This window comes from Podarcis liolepis (assembly GCF_965112155.1).
Source record: "Podarcis liolepis genome assembly, chromosome: 6".
Taxonomy (NCBI): Eukaryota; Metazoa; Chordata; class Lepidosauria; order Squamata; family Lacertidae; genus Podarcis; species Podarcis liolepis.
The window spans coordinates 36,212,274-36,235,512 of NC_139559.1; positions in this window are offsets into that span (position 1 = coordinate 36,212,274).

The following is a 23,239-nucleotide window of genomic DNA, read 5'->3' on the forward strand; positions in this document are numbered from 1 at the left end:
CCCCACTAGCTAAAGTGGTGCTTCAAGTTAAGAACAGTTTCAGGTTAAGAATGGACCTCTGGAACAAATTAAGTACTTAACCCGAGGTACCACTGTACAAATACATTGTTATAAGCATGCAAACTCATGCTTGGTGCTGCTCAGTCTAGCTCTGTGACTTCAGAATGCCATTGCCAAAGGCCCCCTGGCTACCCTTGCAAGCCTCCCAGCGCCAGCTCCCCCCCCCTTCTTTTTTTTAGCAAGCCCTTTCCCCTTGTTTCACATTTGCACATAGGCTGTAAATAAAGAGGAATAATGAGCTGGGTCTCTCAGTTCTCCTTAAACTGCTATTTAACCATAAAGAGGGAATGTGAGGCCCTCTAAGGATGCCTTGATAGATTTATCCTGAGCCAACATGCGTGAAAGTGGGTCCAGCAGCCTGAATAAAATTAAACCCTCCAAATGACAGCAGCGCCAATAGGAAAAGATGGCGCGACTGACATGGGCTGCAGAGCATCGACACAGAAGCCAGGTCTAAGCTGAGGCCACAATTCATCACAGAGTTAAGTGCCCTTAAATCCATTCAAATCAGTGGGCTGAAGTACATATAGCTAAAGGGGCAAGAGTCTAGAGCAGGGGTGGGGAACCTATGGCCCTCCAGACATTGCTAGACTGCAGCTCCCACTATCCCCCATCATTGACCATGCTGTCTGGGACGGGGCTGATGGGAACTGGAGTTCAACAGGGTCATATGTTGGAATGGGCAAATGGCATCCATTATGGTTTCTCTCAAGTTGTCTAATCCTCTTTTCAAGCCATGAAAGTGGCCAGCCATATCAATACCATATCTTGTAGGAGCAAACTAAGGTAAAGGTAAAGGGACCCCTGACCATTAGGTCCAGTCGTGGCCGACTCTGGGGTTGCGGCGCTCATCTCACTTTACTGGCCAAGGGAGCCGGCGTACAGCTTCCGGGTCATGTGGCCAGCATGACTAAACCGCTTCTGGCGAACCAGAACAGCGCACGGAAACGCCGTTTACCTTTCCGCTGGAGAGGTACCTATTTATCTACTTGCACTTTGATGTGTTTTTGAACTGCTAGGTTGGCAGGAGCAGGGAGCGGGCAACAGGAGCTCACCCTGTTGTGGGGATTCGAACTGCCGACCTTCTGATCAGCAAGTCCTAGGCTCTGTGGTTTAACCCACAGCGCCACCCACGTCCCTTAGGAGCAAACTATTGCACCATAATAGTGCCATGCAAAATCCGCACACAAAAATGTAACACAAGGAGGTTAGGTTCTTGCGCACTTCGATTGTATATATAGTTGCTGAGAACACAGACTGGGCTGGGCTGTTTTAATTTCATTAGTTCTTCCATATTTCCAACATGCTGGTCTAGAGGAAATCAATAATGATGCTGCTTGCTTCTGCCACCCCTGCTTTTCTCCCCTGATGTGCAGAAGCATCAGTCTTTGCATCCATGCACAGATTCTCTATTGTTATCAATTCACAGCAGCACTGTTTGTTTTTTGTAAAGCTGATGCCCCAAGCATTTTATTTTTTTTAATCCTAATTTGCTTGGCCTTATCACTGGGGCCAGTTGCAGGAGCAGAGAATTCAATTAGTTCAACACAGCTGGAAGCTTGGTGCATCTCGGACTCAGGAAAGGCGACTGTGTTGCGTGTTCTTTTCAAACTGGAACTTTGTGGCTTTTCATGCTGGCATCGCAGGGGGTTGTATCAGCAGTAATTATCTGGATCTGCCTCTGTGTATTTTCATGCTAGTACTTTGACACTGCTTTGCTGTAGGAGGTGTACAGGAATTGCAGTCATCAGAACTTGTGAAAGCTCTCTTGTTTCCTCCCTCCCTCACACACCAGCAGCGAAGGAAGGAAGGCAGGTAAGGTAAGGTAAGAAGGCATGGTTACTAACCATGATGGTTATGCTCCAAATACCAGTTGCTGGAAACCACGGGAGGGGAGAGTGCTCTTGTGCTCAGATCCTGTTTGCAGGTTTCCCACAACCCTGTGAGAACAGGGTGTGGGCCTCAATGGGCCACTGGCGTAATCCAGCAGACTCTCCATAGGCATGTGTATAGGTTTAGAACAGATTAGATGGACACCTTGTAAGTGCAGGGTTTTCTCTCTGTTTCTGAATGCCAGACAGCAGATCTGCTGCCTTGTAAGAGGGCCTGCTAATGCCCTCCAGTGATGTACTATCTGTATATTTGTGAACCAAGCAAATATTACAGCTATACCCAAGTCCCTAGAGTTTTGTCATATGAAGAAAGCCAAACCAGATGCAGCTTCTGCCTGCATCTATCTTCTGGAAGTGGTAGTGTGGTGACTGGCTCCATGGACAGCTGTGAGGGAGGATGGATTCATCCTCTGCAGGCAGAAGCTGCAGGTCAATTCCAGCCTTTTTCTTCTGCCTGTGTCTGTCTCTGTCTCCATCTGAGCTCTCTGGCCACCTTCCGTGGAGAGAGATCTGTGGGTGTGGGGGACTGCTTTTGTGGCGCACCCTCAGCCCTCAAGATCTGCCCTGCTTGGCAAGGTCAGCTTGGCTTTTTATCTGCAGGGGAAATATCATTTTTTGGCATGTTGACCATTCTTGTTGTCGTTGCTTTGTTAGCTTTTTACCGCTTTACCTCTTCCTTGTCCTTACCTGTTTATCTTGTCATTTCAACACCCACCCTTCTTCCTTCATTGAAATAAGTAAATAAATGAATAATTCCTGAGCGCAGACCCTAATGAAATGTGCTGGGCATACCTATGACAGCAACCAATACCTGCCGTCTATCTTAGTTGTAGCAGGAGTGCCTAGCCAAATAGTGAATGCGGAAATGCTCTGGCCAGGGTAGCAACAGGCTGTCTGACAGTGAACATGTCACTGTGGCTTTCCACAGATGTGTTGGCATCAGGCCTTTCCTATTTCTGCTGTTGTTACAATACAATAACTGCAAATGCTGCCTCTGAGCAAAGAAGGCATTAAATAGGGCAAATAAATAGGGATCAAGAGAGGGCCCCAGCACGGCAGGTGCCGGAACACTGATTGCAACTCACCAAACTCAGAGCAATTCTCACTCCTGGTTGCCTCATTAAAAAGCATTTCGGAGCCCAGCAGTCATCCTGGCTGCCTGATTACATTTGCACATATGCAGGGTTGTTAAAAAAAAGGAAAATATTTAGAGAACGCACCGGTTTGGCGCCTTTTGCAGTCTTGCATTTTAATCAGCATTCCCGTTCAGCCCCTGGGTGCTTTGCAGAGCTGGATGTGGCAACTCTTCGCTATGAGAGATGGGCTTGTGAGAATTAGTGTTATGATTCAAACAGCCTGTGTGCCAGGCATCTACGGATTGGCTTCGGGAAGGGTGGGGTGAGAGAAGATCATTACTGGGAAGCAAAGAAGAGTGCACTGCTGCTTGGATTCCAAAGCACATGGTTAATTAAACTTCAAGGCATATGCCTTGCCATTAGAGAACCCACCAGGAGCCTGAACCTCAGTCCCACATCAGAGGCTGCAATCACTGGCAACATTTAGGAACAGGCCATGAAGCACAGCAGCTGAGACTGCAGGCCAGGAAGGTGGGTTTAAGATCTGAGAGAGAAAGGTAGGTGCTTGTTAAAGGGCAAGAGTTCTCTTGGAAGCAAGGGGGGGAGGCAACTGGACATTTGATCCCTCCACTTGTCTAATTATATTAAAATGAATAATAATAATAATAATAATAATAATAATAATAATAATAATAATATTTATACCCCGCCCTCCCCAGCCAAGGCCGGGCTCAGAGCAGCTTACAAGCAATAATAAAAACAAGTTAAATGATTACAACTTAAAAACAAAATTAAAATACAACATTAAAATGTTGAAACATTAAAATATTAAAATGTAGCCTCATTGCAGGAGGAGAAGGAAAGAAAAAAGAAAGAGAGGGAGGGAATCAAATTAAGACAATGTAACCATACCCTGCTAGTTTGCCTAGTGCTTCACCAACAGCAAGCAGTTGTGTGGGATGAAGCACCTTGCATTAAACAGGTGAGTGCTGAAAAATGGCACCTGCACATTTAATTCCATCCTCTAAACTGGGTGTGAGGACCCTTTGGCCCTCCGGATGTTGCTGAACTACAAATTCCAGCAAGCATGTCCAGCAGCCAAGGATGATGGGAGCTGCAGTTCAGCAATATCTGGAGAGCTAAAGGGTCCCCACCTGTGGTCTAAGACGGCCTTGCCTGCTACTATCATCCTCATCTCCCTCCCTGCCCCACGCCGATCATTACAATGTACAAATGGTGCACAAATGTCTCAGGGAACCAACTGCTTGATGGTTTAGCAAGAGATTCTCTGCTCAACAGTTTCTACTCAGGGGGAAAGAGTTTCTTATACGTTGTTCCTGCGCTGTCTCCACGGTACATTGTTATTATTTTATTGTTCTCCACCTTGGGAACTTGCTTTTTAGTTGAAAAGCAGGCTATAAATACACACGCACATACATGCATGCCTCTCAGCCTAGCCTGGCTCACAGGGCTGTTAGGATGACAAATGTGGGGCAGGGGGTAGAACTTGAGTGAAGGTTGAATATAAAGAGTGGAATTCCATGTTGCACTGTTATGATTGTTCCATAGGACAAACATTCCTGCTTTCCAGAGAGTAATCTCTCCTCCTCTCCTTCCCCCTCCCATGTTTCTGGGGATTCCCCTGATCCCCCAGAGGTGATGTGGGTGGAGATGGAGTGAGGAGAAGGGGGGAAAGCCCCATTGTGCTAGCAGGACTTGTTGCCCTGGCTCCTGCTAGTGCAACAATTGAGTTGAAGCCAGCCCAAAATGTGTCAACACACACACAAATTACCAGTACATACAAATGCAGCCCATCTTGCGCTCTAAGGAGAGCACTGCTGGGTCACACCAATGGTCCTGTTTCCCACAGTTGCATTTGGGAAGCCCACAAAAGCACAATAGCAACTGTACTGCTCAAGTTCCCCAGCAACTGGTATTCAGAGAAGTGTGCTGCCTCAGATCTTGGGGGTAATAGAAATCTCATGACCATGTCTAGCAGCTAATAACTCCCCTTTTAAAACCACCCAAGTTAGTAGCCATCACTACATGTGGTGCCAGCCAATTCCTCAAATTCAGTAAGAACATTGGATGACCCTGAGTCCTAACATTACAAAAGTGGGGAGGAGACAGGACATCCCCCTCTCTCTACTTCCTCCAACAGTGCCTTGCACTTCTTGTTCATCTATATGAGTGTTGCATCTAAAGTACGATGCGATGTGGAAGACGTACTTTGGACAAGTCAGAGGCATTCCTGGTTTTCACAGTATAAGCATCCCTCTCAGCATGTGCTTCCTATTGTGGAAGGGGAAGATGGCTGTCGTGTGTTTCTCCATTTATTTATTTAATCATATATCAGGAAAAGCCCTTCAGCTCCTTATTGTACTTGGCTACTCTGGTCAAATGATGTTTCCGTTCTCAACCTAGCAGTTCACCAAAATACTTTCCAAGAAGACAACTACATACACAAGCCCCTTCTCAGATCATGAGAACATCCAATGTCCCAAGTTATTATTATTATTATTTGCTTTTGATTGCTTGAATTTATCTATCACTCCTTTCCCTCACTCTTCAGAGAGATCTTCTGTCCCATTCAGTTTGCAACTTCATCACACATCCACAGAAATAGGCTGCAGGTGGATTTCTTCCCATTGTGTGCACAAAAATTCACAAATGCAAATACTCCCAAGGCTGTTCGTCTAATAGTAGAATATTGCTTAGTCTCCATCAAATGGTTCCCAAATCCCAAATAGGTAAGGATATTTGGAATAAATAGCCTCACCCTTCATTCCCTTCAGATCTCTTTGGCTGTCTGATCCTACTTCCAAATAACTGCTTCTGACAGCTGTAATCTAAACCATCCTGCCCTGTTTTGCTCTGGGACCCACTTTGGGTCTGCAGGGGATCATCCAAGTAAATTGCAAAGCAGAACAAAGCTAAACAATACAAATATCTGTCATCACATAGCTCAGATATCCACCTTGCCAGGAACAGCTCTCTATTGTCAGTGGAAGTAAAGGTAATATAGCAACAGACTAATATAGGCTGACTAAATGCCCCAAGGCGTCGCAAAGTGCATTTAAGTCCCTGCTTCGTGGCATATTGAGAGGCCAAATGACCACTGGTCTTTACGTGGGCATTGCTGAAAATCTAGCTAGAGAGCACCATGGCAGCAGCTGAGCAAGTTACAACAAATAACAAATAGAGTTATGGGCATCCCATAATAACTAGTGGGCTTATTAAAGTCCTCATCAGAACTTGTCTGCCCTGGAATGCATAGTTTTCTCCAATGTACACAGTGCTATATGCAATCTTGCCTAATGTACATATGTTAACACTCCACCCCAATCTCCAAGTGCTGAGAGACTCTGGGGGTTTGGGGGGTTTTCTGGGGTTCAGTTCCCTTGGAATGAAGGAGAGAGGAATGCCTGCTCCTTTTCCTAGAGAGCACCATCGCTTACCTCATTTGCTGAGATGCTGATGAGCACTCAACTGGCCAGCTAAGCCATTACCTTGGCAGAGGGGCTAGTTTGGCAGGCTACCTCTTATACATTATGCCCTCACAGATATAGGATTAAAGGTTTGGAAGGGGCCACAGGTTTCCAGCTGGACTGACCCCCTGGAAAAATCATAACAATAGTTTTACAAGCACCCCACCCTAATACGATGCATTTTGCATGTTATGTTCACCCATACATGCATTTCTGCAAACATTATTAGTTGGAGACCTGCATCACAAAATTCGGGAATGTGTGAATTTCGAAGGGCAGCTGTGTGTTCACTTTGTGTATTGTTTCAGGAAGTGCAAACTGGGTAGATTGGCTTTTAAATGTGCACAGAATCTAATTCCTCCCCCATGGTTAGTGGAGGATCCAAATGGGCTCATCTTCTGAGCACACACAGCCCCAATGAAGACAAGCGTTTGGAAGTTTAGTTCTTTACTGGCAAAGCACTCAATTACATCAGCTCCTAAGGTGTAAGGGATAGAAACAGCAATCCTGCTAATTGCCTAGCTAGGCACCTCCTTTTTCAGACTTGTGCTCCAACCCAGATAGTTGCAGCAACAGCCCAACCACATTTAACGCCCCCCCCCCCTCGTCTGACATAGTAAGCAACTTGTGATTTCTCCTACACGGCAGCTCTAGCTGCTACCATCACTTTAAGCCCCTCCATGTCATTGAAGAGTGGGGAAGGGGACAGAGGTGATTCTAATCACCCAACTCTCTCTAGGACTGTCTCTTCCACCTCTGCACCTTCCTGTAACTCTCTCCCACCTCCTCTTCTCTCATCTCTGACCACCCACACTTGTCCTCTTTCCCCTGCCTGATGGGTGGCTCAGAAGCCCACAAATCATTGGCCCCTTCCACTGGATCATCCTCTTGCCCCTTACCTCCTCTGCCCACACTTCTGACTCCTGCCTGACCCTGACATCTCACTCTCTTAATAGAGATTGACCAGAACTATATCATTATCATTATTAAAATTTGCATACTGCCCTTCATCCAAAAATCCCAAGAAAGTTCACAACAGAAAAATACAAAATGAGAATACAAAATGCATAATAAAACAAAAACAAACCCAGAACCGTCTTTCCCTTAGGGCTTAGTGGTGCGTCACACCAGGACGCCGGCCTCTCAGGGGTGCCCAGCGAGTGGGGGAGCTGCGAAGCTTTGCTGGCAGCCTCTCCTTTCCCTGCACGCCCGCCAGCTGTGCCCCACCAACCATAAGGCTGGCAGGTGTGCAGCTTCCCTCCCAAGCCTCCTCAGGAGGAAAGTGATCCCCACAGAGACTTAGGATGGAAGCTGCATACCTGCCAGCCATATGGTTGGCGGGGCGCAACTTCCCTCCCAAGCCTCTGTGGGGATTGCTCTCCTGCAGCGGCATGGGGGAGAGTTGCACCCCCCAATGGTTGGCAGTGCACAGCTTCGCTCCCCACCCATACGTGGTAATTTGGGGGCGCCTGGAGGATATTTGCACTCCGGTGCTGCATCTGCTAAAGACGGCCCTGAACAAACCCTCTCCAAAAAAAATCCATAGAATGTTAATCAGCTGAACACCTGGCTCAAGAGAAACAGTTTTGCCTGGCGCTTAAATATATGTAATGAAGGCACCAGCCGAGCCTTCCTGGAAAGAGCACCCACAGATAGGGAGCCACCACAAAAAAGGCCCATTGAATTCTACACCAGCTGAAGTTTCCAAACTGTCTTCAGAGACAGGCTTGCATATAACGCATTGCAGTAATCTAACCTAGGGGTTACCAGAGCATAGACAACAGTAGTTAGGCTATCCCTGCTCAGATAGGGGTGTAGCTGGGCCACCAGCCAAAGCTGATGGAAGGCATTCTGAGCCACTGAGGCCACCTGAGCCTCAAGTGACAGCAATGGATCCAGAATACCCCTTAACTGCATACTTGCTCCTACAAGATTTTATTTACAATCAAGCAGTAATATAGAATTGTAGAGTAGGAAGGAATGCCAAGGGTAATCTAATCCAAGCCTGTGCAATGTAGGAATCTCAACACAAGTCCCCCAACCAATTTGAAACCATACCAAACCCTGCTTAGCTTTGCAAATGTGCTAGCAGTTTTATTGCTGCACCACTAGGATTCATACGAATAACAAAGACAAATAGGTGGTTAGGCACATAGATGGCATCATGTATGGAAAGGCAGGGGAAGGAGTTGGGAGTTTTATGGACACAAAAATTAGGTTCTGAATTGCTCCTCTATCAGTCAGTTCCTCCCTGCTATACACTAGAGAGCTAGGTGGTGGTGGTTTTAAAAATCAATCTCTTGTTGCCGACTCTTCTGGCTCAAACTCTCCTAAATTACCAGCATGTTAATCATTGATGAACGTGGCGCCATCTGCTGGGAACTTTGATTCATTGATGCTACAAAAGTTCTGGAACAGAATTGTCAAAGACATATTCAAAACATCATGGAGCTCAAGGATGGTTCTACTGGGAATTCCAAGATTAGATACTAACTTTTACACGCGCACCCCACACAACTGCTGCTAGAACTCAAAATGCACTTAAATGGAAAAGCAATAGTCTGCCTTCATCTTCAGGTAGGTATAGAAAGCATCAGGAATATTTACTACTATCGACTGAGCTAAAAGTGATACCCAGTCGTAAATGTAATCACACTTTCATGTCCTTTCATGCAATTGACATGCAATTAAAAATATCTCAAAACAGGAGTGCCCCACCAGATTTGAGATGGCAGGCATGGTTGGCTAGGGAGAGTCCCAGGATGGTGCTGTTCATGCATTGAGGGCTGCATCACCTCATTCAGGGGCTGATAGCATCGCTTCCCTGCCCTGAGCCCAGTGGACATGTCCTTTCAGTCAGGGCACACCAGCCTTTCTGAAGGAGCCCAGATAAGGGCCACCGTAGCAGCTCTCAGGGGTGGGTGGGGAGTAGATGGCCTTTTCTCCCTGATGGCCTGGGCTTCCTAGGACACAAACACATGGCTGACAAGATTGTGCTGTGTGTTATTCTGCCCAGTCCCAACAGCTAATGGGGGGGGGGCGACAGGAGGTAGGTACAGATCAATAGGGAGAGGGCAGAACACAGAAGGAGCAGCTTTGTGGGTTCATTTCTTTGTACCCAGTGAATGGAACCGTCTGCCTTTCCAAGTCAGCCTAAAATTGGGCTTGGAGGTAGAAGGGGCTTCCCTTCTTATAACAAACTTGATGCATGGAGGCCATTTTCTCCCCCCTCCCCTCCCCTCCCTCCACACCTTAATGGAGCATGAATCACCTAGCTTGCGAGGAATCACTCCTCTGTGCAAGCCGTTTGCAGGTGGTGAGAAGAAAATGGGGGGGGGCGCAGCCATTAAATACAGATGAAAATGGAGAGACATCTGCCCAAAAAGAACATAAAAGAGGAAAAAATGAGCTCCTTGAGGCCCTTTGACTCCGTTCTTCCCCCTTTGAGAGAATGAAAGCTTCAAGTACTTTGGAGGAGGCAGCCTGGAAGGGGAAAAATGAGTTAGCTGCTTCAGAGTTGGTGCGCAAAAACCTCTTGCTAGTTACAGGCCAAGGGTTCCTTGCCTGTGAGGGGTGGACTTCCCACAGGCAGTCTGGGGCACCTACCACAGCGTGGATTGAGTGGACCTGAAAGGAACTGCCTATTTTGCTTGGGGCAAATGGGTCTGGTGAACGCTTTGGCCCAAACTGGAAGCAGCCATTTAGAGCACACAGGGTAGACACTGGTCAACACATAGAGGTCTGCTCTGCATTGCCCCTGTGATAGTGGGAGGTGCGCACTCTGAAAACATCGGACACATCCCCATCATACCTTTGAAGTGCTTGGCTTCTGCCCAAGAACCCTGGGAAATGCAGCTTATTCCCAGTACTAATATGGCATACTATATTTCCCAGCATTCCTATATTTCCCAGCATATATTTCCCTGTGAAGGCCTTGCCACCATCACCACCATCACCACCATCACCATCATCAGTACAAAGGAATGTAGTAGTCTCTGTGGAAAAAGAAGAGATGAGGAAGGTGTTGAAGGGAATCAACCCAAGGAAGGCCACAGGGCCAGATGGGGTAGCTGGAAGGGTATTGAGAGACTGTGCAGATCAACTAGCAGGAGTTTTCACTGGGATCTTAAATCGATCCCTAGCCCAGGCTATTGTTCCATCCTGCCTAAAGTCCTCTACTATCATTCCAATAGCAAAAAAATCTAACCCGGAAGATCTGAATGACTTTCGTCCAGTAGCACTCACACCTATAATCATGAAGTGCTTTGAAAAGCTGGTACAAAATTATGTCATTGCCTGCCTACCAGAGGGACTGGACACATTCCAATTTGCTTATAAAATGAAAAGATCGACAGAGGACGCTGTGGCGATTGCCCTCCATGCCGTTCTTGCACATTTGGAGCAGCGGGGGGGTTATGCCAGACTGCTTTTTTTAGATTTCAGCTCGGCATTTAATACCATTCTACCACAACGTCTGATGTCTAAACTGGAAGATCTGGGGCTTCCGTTATCACTTTGTGGGTGGATATTGGACTTTTTGTCAGACCGCCCCCAGAGGGTTCGGTTGGGCCCTTATACCTCTAGTATGCTTAGGACTAACACAGGAACACCACAGGGATGCGTACTCAGTCCACTCCTTTATATTCTCTACACGTACGATTGTGTCGCTGCTCACCCTAGTAATAGGGTTGTCAAATTTGCAGATGACACAACCGTGATTGGGCTCATCTCTGAAAGGGAGGGTGAAACGGACTATAGAGATGAGGTGGAGCGGCTGACAGAGTGGTGCAGAGCTAACAACTTGCTCATAAATACAAGGAAGACAAAGGAGCTTGTGGTGGACTTCAGGAGACAGAAGAGCAATGTCCAGCCACTTTTGATTGATGGGGTCTGTGTGGAGAGGGTAACAACGTTCAGATTTTTGGGCATTGAATTACAAGAGGATCTGTCCTGGAGTGTCAACACAAGGGGGCTTGTGAAGAAGGCGCAGCAGAGACTGTACTTTTTGAGAATTCTAAGGAAAAACCATCTTCCGCAGAAACTGCTGCTTGCCTTCTATCACTGTGCCATTGAGAGCGTGCTCACTTATGGCTTATGTGTGTGGTACGGAAGCTGTACTACCCGGGACAGGTTGGGGTTGTGCAGAGTTGTTAAGGCAGCAGAGAGCATTGTTGGCTGCCCACTCTCTACCTTAGAGCAGATTTATGCCACAAGGTGCCATAGGAAGGCACTGGACATAGTAAAAGATCCATCGCATCCTGGTCACTGTCTCTTCGAGCTCTTGCCGTCGGGACGGAGATACAAGACGATGGAGACAAGAACAAGCCGTCTTAAGAACAGCTTCTTCTCCAGAGCGATCTCGGCCCTGAATGGGAAGCCTGGACTTTGAAAGTCATCTAATCTTCCTTGCTGTTTTATACTGTATTGTTTTAATTAGTGTTTTTATAGTTGATTTGATTTTGTGTGGAGTGCCCTACCTGGGTGGATGGAGCAGCCAAGTAATTTCGTTGTCCCCGAGAGGGGGCAATGACAATAAAGATATTATTATTATTATTATTATTATTATTATTATTATTATTATTATTATTATTATTTGGGGGAAGATGTGTGCTTTGATGTGGTTGTGACCATACATCCCAGTTTTGTAGTTACTTCCACTACCTCAAGATCTCCCTAGTTTTGAAGCTAGAGGTATTTTGACGTTGCTGGGTACTTCAAGTGCAAGGAAGTAACCTTCCTCAAATAATTCCTCCTCACCACCAGCTGGAGTCTAGATCTGTTACTTCCATGGTCCTCACTTTACAAATGTGTGCCATGGTGCCCAAGGCCATCAACTTCAGCCTTCTGATTTTAAGAATTTTCTTTCACTAAACAAGAGAAACAAATAGGCTCATATTATAGTTGGTTCTTTTTTCAGCACCTGAGTGATGGACAGCATTCTTTTAACATGCATGGGCATCAGTTCCAGCGAGAAATAGGCAAAAGGAGAGAGAGAGAAATGCTCTTCCCAAACTCTCTTTTCAAGCTGAGTTCTCAGAGCATGGGCAAAAGGGGTTCACTCAATCTAGCATGTAAGCAGGAAACAATACTTAGCACTTGGCTAGGCTGGGGAAATCTCTGGAAAAGCTGTAAAGCTGTGGCTTCTCCCTTCTCTCTTGCCAGACAGGAGGAAAGACATGTCTGTCTCTTCAAGCAACAGCAACATGCAAAAGTCCGTGTGTTGCGGATAAAGAGAAGCTTCCTTGCCATGGAAAGAATTGGCCTTGACAAATGAGTTTCCAGTGTTGTTTTTTGTTTTGTTTTTAAGGAGGAAAGGGGTTAGGGTTCACTCTGTGACAGCTGCTTGTTTGAAAGTCAAAGAAACACATGCAGAAAATATATTTTTGGCTGCAATAGTTATATCAAGTGTTTTGGCATTCTCTAGTGCTCCTGTTCTTCTTTGGCTCTCTTCATTGGGTGAATTTTCCTCAAACTAGTGGGGAAGCTGTTTTTTTAATAAAAAAAACAACTAAAAAAAACCTACATGAAGATCTGCACACTCTGCAAAAAAAAGTGTTAAGAATCAGATTGTTCCCCCTCCACAAAAAAATTAATGTTGGGAATCTGAGGTGAGATACCCAGGCAGCAGAAGTTCTAGTCACCACACGGAGGTAGCTTAAGGTCCAACAAGTTTACTGTTGCGGGAGATAAAAGCTTCAGCAATAAAGTTCCAGACATTGATATATACATACAGCTTGTAGCCTTTGCTGATACAGATATATACAAAGCACAAAGTATTTCTGTTCCAGCAATTCCAAGACATAACACAGACTTTGGCTCACTTCACAAAACTCAGTGACTGACTGATGAGCTGACATGATTCATTCACTTATATAGATGGCACTGGGCTGTTGCCATAGCTACTGGCTCAGCTCCCCCTGCCCCTGTTGCCTTATCTCATACATGGATTCATTTGTGCCCATGAGAAAAATTAACCTCCATGTCATGTTCTACAAAACATCAGGGCAGTATGTTGAAATGTCTTATCCCTGGGCCCATATTCAACAAAACTTCTTTTGTGGTTCCTTAAAATAAAGAGAATAGAAGTCCAGCTATGCACAACTTCACTTGCATGAGGCACTGTTAGCAAACGTTCAGGAATTCTAGCTTTTTACTGTAATAAACTCCCCTGCGGTTTGATTTCAATGCAAAATCCAATTCCTCTGGGGAGGACAGAGGCAGGACAGAGGAATGGGGGAAGCATGAAGATTAGTTCTGGAAGAACGGGGGATGAGACTGACACAAGAGTGCTGACCCATATAAGAAATTTGAAGGGAACTAGGAAATTGGAGCTGACTCAAAGGGGCTTGCAAAAAAGGAGGCAATGGGAGGCATGGGAATGGGGTGGAAGATGAAAGCAGGGCCACGAAAGGGCTTGAAGAATGGGAAGGGATGGTGAGGGTGTTTAGTTATTTTGCAATGTGTGTGGGGAGGAAAATTTGGGTTATCATGGGAAGGAGTTGTGTGCAAGGGGAGTTGCACAAAAGGAGAGGAGGAGGCATGGATGTGAAGGTGAGAACAGGAGGGCAAAGCAGGGCTGCAGAATAGCAGAGAGAAGTAACTTCAGAAAGGGAGTTGGGAAGGTGAAAAGTGATTTTATTGCTTTGAATACCAGCCCTCCCCCCCAAAAAATATTAGGAGCTTTTAACCTGCTCCAGAATTTAGTTATCCAAAACCCATTTATGCTGGGAAAACTTCTTTTCAAAAACTAAAATCTTTGATTTCCCGTAATCAATTTTTAGACAACTGTGCTATTTCTGTCCTGGGAATATACTCTCCAGTTATTTAGACAGACAGTATCACTCCATCTTAAAAAGCAGAGACATCACCTTGCCAACAAAGGTCCGTATAGTTAAAGCCATGGTTTTCCCAGTAGTGATGTATGGAAGTGAGAGCTGGACCATAAAGAAGGCGGATCACCGAAGAATTGATGCTTTTGAATTATGCTGCTGGATGAGACTCTTGAGAGTCCCATGGACTGCAAGAAGATCAAACCTCTCCATTCTTAAGAAAATTTGCCCTGAGTGCTCACTGGAAGGAAAGATCCTGAAGCTGAGGCTCCAATACTCTGGCCACCTCATGAGAAGAGAAGACTCCTTGGAAAAGATGGAGGGGACAAGGAGAAGGGGACGACAGAGGACGAGATGGTTGGACAGTGTTCTCGAAGCTACAAAAATGAGTCTGACCAAACTGTGGGAGGCAGTGGAAGACAGAAGTGCCTGGCATGCTGTGGTCCATGGGGTCACGAAGAGTCGGACACGACTAAACGACTAAACAACAACATCACTCCAGAAACAGTGGCATTCCTAACTTCTGGCCACTAGATGGTAGCATACAGCAAGACTGGAGGTAAAGCTCCCAAAGCAACACACTATTGTAAGGCTTTAGAAACCTGATTGTGCCATCTCACACTAGGCAGTGGCAGTGATATTAACAATATTATGCACTGTTGAACAGCCTCTACTACTAGCTTAAGCGCACACATAATAAGGAAGTAGGATACCTTGTGTTCTAAGTTTGAGGACTGCAAGGACAAGAACATGCAGGCAGTGCTGCCCTGTCTGACGCTAAAATTTGGCTTGCTCTCCCGCCTCTCACGCTCCATTCTATAGCATTGTTATAGTGTTCCCTGCAGCGTGGAGCCCAGTGCAGCCAAACCGGTCATGCTACCGTAAAATCACCTCTGATGCAGATTAACGAGAGGGTCCCTGCAGACATCATTTTCATTGTGCATTCACAATAATTTGTATTTATAGTGGACTCCAACAACTCGGCCCCATCTAGCATCACCAATGGCGAAGGAACCGATCCTGATTCTCGGTTCAAGGAAAAAATCGGCATGAAAGGAGAATTTCTAGATGCCAGGATCCATGTTTGAGGCAAGTACACTTCTGAAGTTTGCATACTGGATGTGCTTCCTTTGGTTTGATAAAACCTTTGGGCTGTTCCATATAAATCTCTTTTGAGATCTGTCCATGAAAAAATGTGGTTTTAATATCCATTTGTTTGGAAACTGCTATGCTCAAAAGCAGCCTAATGGTGGTGTAACGGCAAAAGTTTCATTGTAGTCTTCCCTATATGTACTTTTGTGCGTAACCGTTTGGCACAAGTCTTGCTTTGTAGCACCCAATTTCCCCTTCTGCACGCTGCTTTACCTTGAACACCCACTGGCTTCCAACTGCCTGCCTGCCTGCCAGGGGGCAGCTTGGGGAGGGTACCGGTCTGCTTCTGATGCAGTGCATCAGTCCCTGCCTGTGCTGCATCCCTCTTGCAGGCAAGCCTCAGCAGCTGGCATCTGCCCAATCTCTTCCCAAGTGGAAGGTTCTCGGGATTGCGCTGACTTTGTGAGGTGGGGCAATTGTGGGGCTGGAGCACCTTTGCTGAGCATCTGATGCCTCACTCTGGAGTCTCATCAGTCTCTTCATCACTCTCCAATGCAAGCATCTCATCATCAGTCTGCTCCCCTCTGGCTCTGCTGCTTCTTGGAATCTGCACTTCTGCTTCTCCTTCCTGTTCAGTTTCTGTGCTAGGTGGTATGACAGTAGATCTGGATTGTTATACATCAATTCAGGAAAGTTCACGAGTGTTTCCTCCTCTGAGTCATCAGAAAAGCCTATCACAGTTCCTCTCTTGTTAGCTTTCCTGTGTTCATCAAAATTAACCATACGTCTTGTGCTGACTTTCCCCGTCTTCAAGTTCATCACCTTGTATCCGTTGCTCCCAGGAGCATAGCCAGACATAAGTCTCTTCTGCTATGGAATCTAATTTGTGATGACTCCCCTTGGGTACATGTAACATGCCAAGCACACACACGTGACACACATTAGGTACCTTTCCATGTCAAAGTTTAAAATGTGTATGTGGTTCCCTTGCTTGGCAGTCTATTTTGTAGATACAGTGGTACCTCAGGTTACATATGCTTCAGGTTACAGACTCTGCTAACCCAGAAATATTACCTCGGGTTAAGAACTTAGCTTCAGGATGAGAACAGAAATTGTGCAGCAGCGGCACAGCGGCAGCGGGAGGCCCCATTAGCTACAGTGGTGCTTCAGGTGAAGAACAGTTTCAGGTTAAGAACAGACCTCCAGAACGAATTAAGTACTTAACTTGAGGTACCAGTGTATATTGCAGTGGCTGCTGTATCTCCCCACATGCTTTTGGGAGGGTCAGAATCACACAACATGCTCCTAGCTGTTTCCAGAAGAGGAATTTCAGGTGGTGCAAGATAAGCCCATGTTGGTTCAAGGAAAAATAGGTATAAAAAGGATAATTCCTGAATGGCATGATCCAAGTACATTTTGGTGAGAGAACCCCAGAAGAGACTTAAAATCATAAAATTTGCAGCCAGGTAAAGTGTGGAAATATAGCCTGTTAGACCTTTAAAATATTTCTTTTGCATTCCAAAACCTCCCCCTTCTCCCAGCATAAGAAAAGACCACATTTTTGTTAAGTGAAAAATTGGTTTACGTAGAAACTCTCCAAAGGTTAGGTTCATGTGCTGTTCCATACATCGGTCAGAAAAGTCACAGTCAGTAAAACGTAGTTTAGTTCCAAAGTGGTGAAAGTTCCTAAATTATTGGTATAGGAACACAAGAGTGGTTGGCAAGAGCCATGCGGTCAGAGCTGGAGCGACCAGCTCAAAACCTCTTCACACATTGAGCGTCTCATGGAGACGGGGGAGGGGTGAACAATTGCCTTGACTTCCTATATCCTTCCAGGGTAGGGGAAGTGGACATAAGTAAGCCTGGCAGGACAACTTAGCATATAGTATTAACCCGTTCAGACTTAATCATGTTGGTTATGTGAGGCTGGTTCTCTGACACTACTCTCTGTCTCCCTGATTTCTAATTATAAACCACACCTCCAAAGTGAAGATGCAGAAGGTGTTTCATGCACTGCTCAGGGTTGTCATGGAAACCCAGATATTCACACAGGTCCTAGACACAAAAGCGTCTTTTGCAGGAACATTGGGAGAAACTCCCAGTTACTAGGTATCCAGATTGCACAGTGAAATGCCCATTGGGAAAATATCACTACTGCCTTTTTAAAAATGTAACTCATGCCTTGGAGAGAGAGAGAGAGAGAGAGAGGGAGAGGGAGAGAGAGAAGTGTCACACAGATAACACTGACAATATTTAACCCAAGGGAGTGGGGCTTACGGCCTGTGCGCACACACGCGCAGAGGTGTGGCAATGAAATGACAAATTAATGGTCATTTCCTTGTGGCCTGTAAGGAAGAAATTTACAGCAGAATTGTTAACTGGTATGCTAAATGCTAGTGATCTATCTGAAACCATCTATCTCCTATAAAACAAAAAGAAATACTTTATATGCATAAGGGTGTTAAATTTGCAGCAGTTGCACAGAAGCCAAAAAGGAAGTGTGTTGAAATATCTGTTATAAATTGCCAGCACGTCCATTTGCATCATTTTATTTATGTCTGCCGTTTGGCTGGAAGGAGTTACATAGTAGCTTCTGCTTTTATTGTTATTGTCTTGTTTTAATCTTGCGTACGCATGATACTCCAGTGACCTTGCTGATTAAAAGCTATAAATCTGATTTGTAATTCATTGCCATAACACACACATTTGAGCATCCATAAATTCAAAATAAACATGCTGTAACAACAAACAGGCAACAAAGCAAATTCAATCACCTCTCGCAGGACAGGCATTTCTCTTAGACTTATGAATTTCATGATCATGGCTCTTTGTTGGGTGAGTTGCACCCTGAATGAGGATAGATCCAGGCACCAGGAGCGCCACCATTTTATTTTGTACTTTCTTTATTTGGGTGTGTCCCCCCCCTTAAAAAATGCAAAAGATGAGGAATTATAAGGTGGGGTTGTGGAAGGAACAGAACGTTTTTTCATAAGGGGTGGGAATGTACTGTTGTGGGTACATTCTGGGATTGTGTTGTGGAAGAATATAAAAATAATGAACCAAAGTAGTACTAAAGACCCACAATTACTGCTTTTTTGGTCTTAGTTGCTCAACAAATACAGTGGTACCTCGGGTTACATACGCTTCAGGCTACATACGCTTCAGGTTACAGACTCCGCTAACCCAGAAATAGTGCTTCAGGTTAAGAACTTTGCTTCAGGGTGAGAACAGAAATCGTGCTCCAGCGGCGCAGCGGCAGCAGGAGGCCCCATTAGCTAAAGTGGTGCTTCAGGTTAAGAACAGTTTCAGGTTAAGTACGGACCTCCGGAACGAATTAAGTACTTAACCCGAGGTAACACTGTAGTGGCAAAAAGGTGGCAGCCAGAAGAGCACTGTTTGAAAGGGGCATCTTGTTATTTAAAAAGAGTAACTGTGCAAATGTGAAGTGCTAGAAATGAGGATATATTCTTATTATTTAATAAATTTCTATATTGCCCTTCATCTGAACATCACATGGCAGTTTACATATGCTTATAGACTTGGAGAATAAATGGCGCCCTATTATTAACTCTGCGAATAGAGGAAACTAGCTGGATACCATCAAAGACTCATGGATAGCTATGTCATGATATATTTCAGAAATGAGGTTTGATATTTTTAATTATTGGTTGTAATTTTTAATTTTTGTATAGTTTTATAATTGTATGATAATGGCTGCAAGCCGCTTTAGTATTTTCTAAATAAATAAAATAATTAAGTTAATCCCAGAATGCAGGTGGTGTGGGGTGTGGATGGGTGCAAAAAGTGAGCTCCCAGGTCTCAAAAGTGGTGGAAGACTGACAGGCAGACTAGATAATATATGACATGCGAAGTGTGTCGCTTCTAGATAGGCCCTAAGCGCATATTATGTTCCACTACAGTGCGGCCCTAAAGGCTGCACCAACCTTTTCATTACACACAAGGGGCAATTTACAAGGCAAAACACAAAGCAGCTCTTGAGAATACATGTTGGCCATCCCTAAGCATTCACAATCCAATCCATGTTTACTCAGAAGCAAGATGCACTGATTTCAGTGGGGCTTACTTCCTAGCAAGTCTGTTTGGAATGGTAGTATAGCAGCAGAATCATATACATATCCACACAGAGCTAAGTCCCATTTGCTTCAAAAGAGCTTACTCCTAGGAAGCATAGGATTGCTGCCATCTTCATCTTTTTTTAATGGAACTGAATGTGTACTTGCTGCAATGAATAGAATCATCTATCATCTTCAATGAAAGATGCCAGAAGAGGGTTGCATAACTGACAGTTGTAGTACTATTAGTCTGATAGTTATCATAGATCAAAGGATGTTCAAGTAATTATGATTATCATTGCTGTTGCAATAAATCGCTACTGAGAAGATGATGAGTTGTCTACAGTAGTAACACAGCTGTAAGAAGAAGTAGCCCTCTGGGCATTGCGATTTTTATTATTTTTACTGCTGCTGTCCCTTAGCAATGTTTGGTCATACTGTCTGTCTGTCTGTCTGTCTGTCTGTCTGTCTGTCTGTCTGTCAGGAAGGGTCACCAATAAGGATGAACATGTCCTTTTCCTGGTCTGAGGGTGTGTGCTTTCCAGAAGCTTCCCTTGCAATCATGGGGTGTTAAACGGACACCCTATTAAGCACCCAGAGAATCCAGACTTTCTGCTCTGAAATATACTCGGAGTCCTGTAATGATTTCATGCTCTTTATTGTAGCTTGTAAAACAGTGATTTAATTGCCCCCCAAACCTCAGGCTTTTATATACATTATTTACACAATACGTCCCATCTGACTGGCTGATTCTGCTTCCCTCCTGGAGCCTGATTGGTCTTTTCCTGCAGGCCAATCAGTTGTTGCATTCTAGGATCCTACTTGCCTATTGTTCTAATATCCAAGCTTAGTACATAACATGCTCTAAAACCCTAACCTCGATTTGATGCCATTCCCTCTCTAGTTTCAGATGTTTAAGAAAATCAGATTCATTGGTAAAACTGAGAAGAACTGTGCACAATAAATAAATGCACATAAATTCAATTTTCACAATTCATTCAGCGTGTGTGTGTTTGTGGTGCACACACATACTGCACACCGGAGTAGCAGTGTTCCTTGAGCCTCTTCTAAGAACTGGGACATGCAGAGTGCTAATGAATCTGCACGTGCCATTTCTTCCTTAAGATATGCAAGCAACTCCACCTCGTTTTCCTTGTTATGAAAATCCATCTTCTCTATTTTGCAGAAGGACCGCTGAATGAAATGAGCCAAATGAAAAGAGCCAATTCCATGCACGCTTCATTGGCTAACTTTTTAGTGGGCTGGAGCAACAGCTCAGATCCCTTTTTTAGCCGACTTCTCCTTTTTCTTACGGAAGACACTGGCAGTCATGTTCCCCACAACTTTCCTGTCTACCTCTTTTCTTAACCAGGCATTTTCACAGCCTTCTCCCATTACCCTGACTAGCCACCATTGTTTTGTTGTTCTGCAGGGTTTTCAATCCAAGAAAGGTGCTGCTTTAGCACATTTATCTCTGGGCAGGTACAGCAAGGGCATAAGCAGCACAAAATGCTGAAGGATCAGAACTGGGCTTGGTGGGGAAACAAACGCCTCATCATTTTTCTTGCCTGCACTCGCAAGAAGGATGCCAATTTGTTCAATAAAAACTCTGTATACCTGTTTCACACCTAACAGGCACCAGTTCAAAGCAACTGGCCAGAAACCAGAGCTGCCTATGAAAAGAGAATATGTCCAGTACTCTTCTCACCTTGAATGTACTATTTCCTCTCAGGTCTGGCAAAGAATTGAGTCATTCACAGTGTCCTTTACAGTGTGAGTAATGGCAATTGAGGAAGCACAAACTAAAATGATTTAAAAAACAAAACAAAACAAAACCCTCCAAAGAGGTTCTCTGTGAAGGGAGACAGACACATTTTAAAACACTAGCATGGTATTTCTCCAGAACCACCAGAAAGCTTAGGGTGCTGGCCACCTTTCTCCATCCTACTCCCTTCTTCCCAGGGTATGGGGCCATGTGCAGTTTTGCTGCAATCTGACAGCAACACAGGAAGGGATACATACACAAGCAAACTATCATCATGTACGTCAGGACCTTAACCACAATTTGAGTGGAGCAGCAAAGCACACCAGCATTTCACAGGACAAATCCTAGAAGCCCTATTGAGTTCAACAGATCTTGCTTATCTTAGCTGAGACGTCTTTTTCCCAGCTAAGTGTATATAGTACTACAACCTTAGCTTTTCAAAAACAACACCAGGCATGCCCTGAGCTCTTGTGCCTTTGGAATCTAATCTTCACCCTGACTGAATTTTGCAGAATTGCTGAAACTTCGCTTTTGTGTGTTGTCAAGCATCATGACCTTTCCTCCAAGGATATCAGTGGCTGTCCTGCTTATCCCAACATGTCTCTAATGTAGGTGAGGTAGACACTAGGTCAGTCACTTATAAGGTGGCTTGCCCAGGATCGTCTGATTATCTTCATGGCTCAACAGGAATTTCAACCCACACCTCCCTGGTCCACATCCCATATTCTTTCCACATCAGCTCTCACCAGTGAGAAAAGAATGGGAGTATTCACACCTCTCTAAAATGCATTAACCATTAATTCACTGGTCTTTTGTAAATGTTGCTTAGACAAACCAGAGTGATATGCAACTAAGCCAGACTCAGACCAGAGTCACTGAAAGGGGTGAGCATGACATTTAGGTCCATTAATTTCAGCTGATCTACTCCAAGTAAAGTTTAACGGAATACCACCCATAGTGATTGTCCTCAGATCTCTATCTCCACTTCTGGCTCCCAAAACTTGCTTGCTCTACCAAGCCACACTCCAGTCCTGCTGCTGACTTGGGTTTTGTAACCACAGCAAAACTTGCTGTGTATGTAGGCAGGAGATTTATGTGTCATGCTGAGCAACAAACCAACTCACAAGGTAGACCTACAAAGAGGACTCAGAAAATACTGCTCCTTTTAGATAAATCAAACAAGTACTCTTTCATGAATTCCTGAGCTACCAAATGACTCAGCTTCACAAGGGGAGCTTGCAATTATCCTTGTTCACTAGACTATCCCAAGATCCAGCCGCCAAAGACTCCTCTCTTCATCCCCTGCAGTTGAGCCCTCCATGTGAAACCCAGAGTCCCTTGTAAACCCAGAACAGAGCAAATACTACACGCTCCCAATTAGACAACAACTCTGGCACAGGGAAAACCATAAAGAAAGGTGCTAAGAACACCGTCTGTGAGTGCATGTGCATGTTTCTTGGCTAGGCAGTGCAGTGCTAATGGAGGAGGAGGGTGACAATGTCACTCTATGGCAGTGACATCTTTGGAGCCAAGACAATAAGTATTATATATAAAAGGTCTGGGGGACAACATAAAATGGAACATGATGCAGTGGACTCTGCAGAATAGTCATAAAGGAGTGTAGTAACAATGGCGCTGAGAGCAAAGGAGAAAGCACAGGGTCACTTCAGTAATGTACATTTCTGTTTCTAAGGATGCAACCTAAACTCATTTTGAGCATCCTTTGGGATCTGGCTGTCTGAGATGACCAGTAGCTGCTGGGGGGCTGTGTGGTGACTCTAAAGCAGCGAAGAACTAGGATACCCTGTCTGGAGCAATAGTGATTTGGATGGTACAGTAGTGCTTACCAGAGGTGAAGTGGTTGTGGGAGGGAGGCAGGTTCAAGACCTGTTACAATTTTGCAACAGGGCCCTGTTTCCAGCATCCTAGAGTTACCTAATCAGCACGAAAGGGGAGCTTTTTAG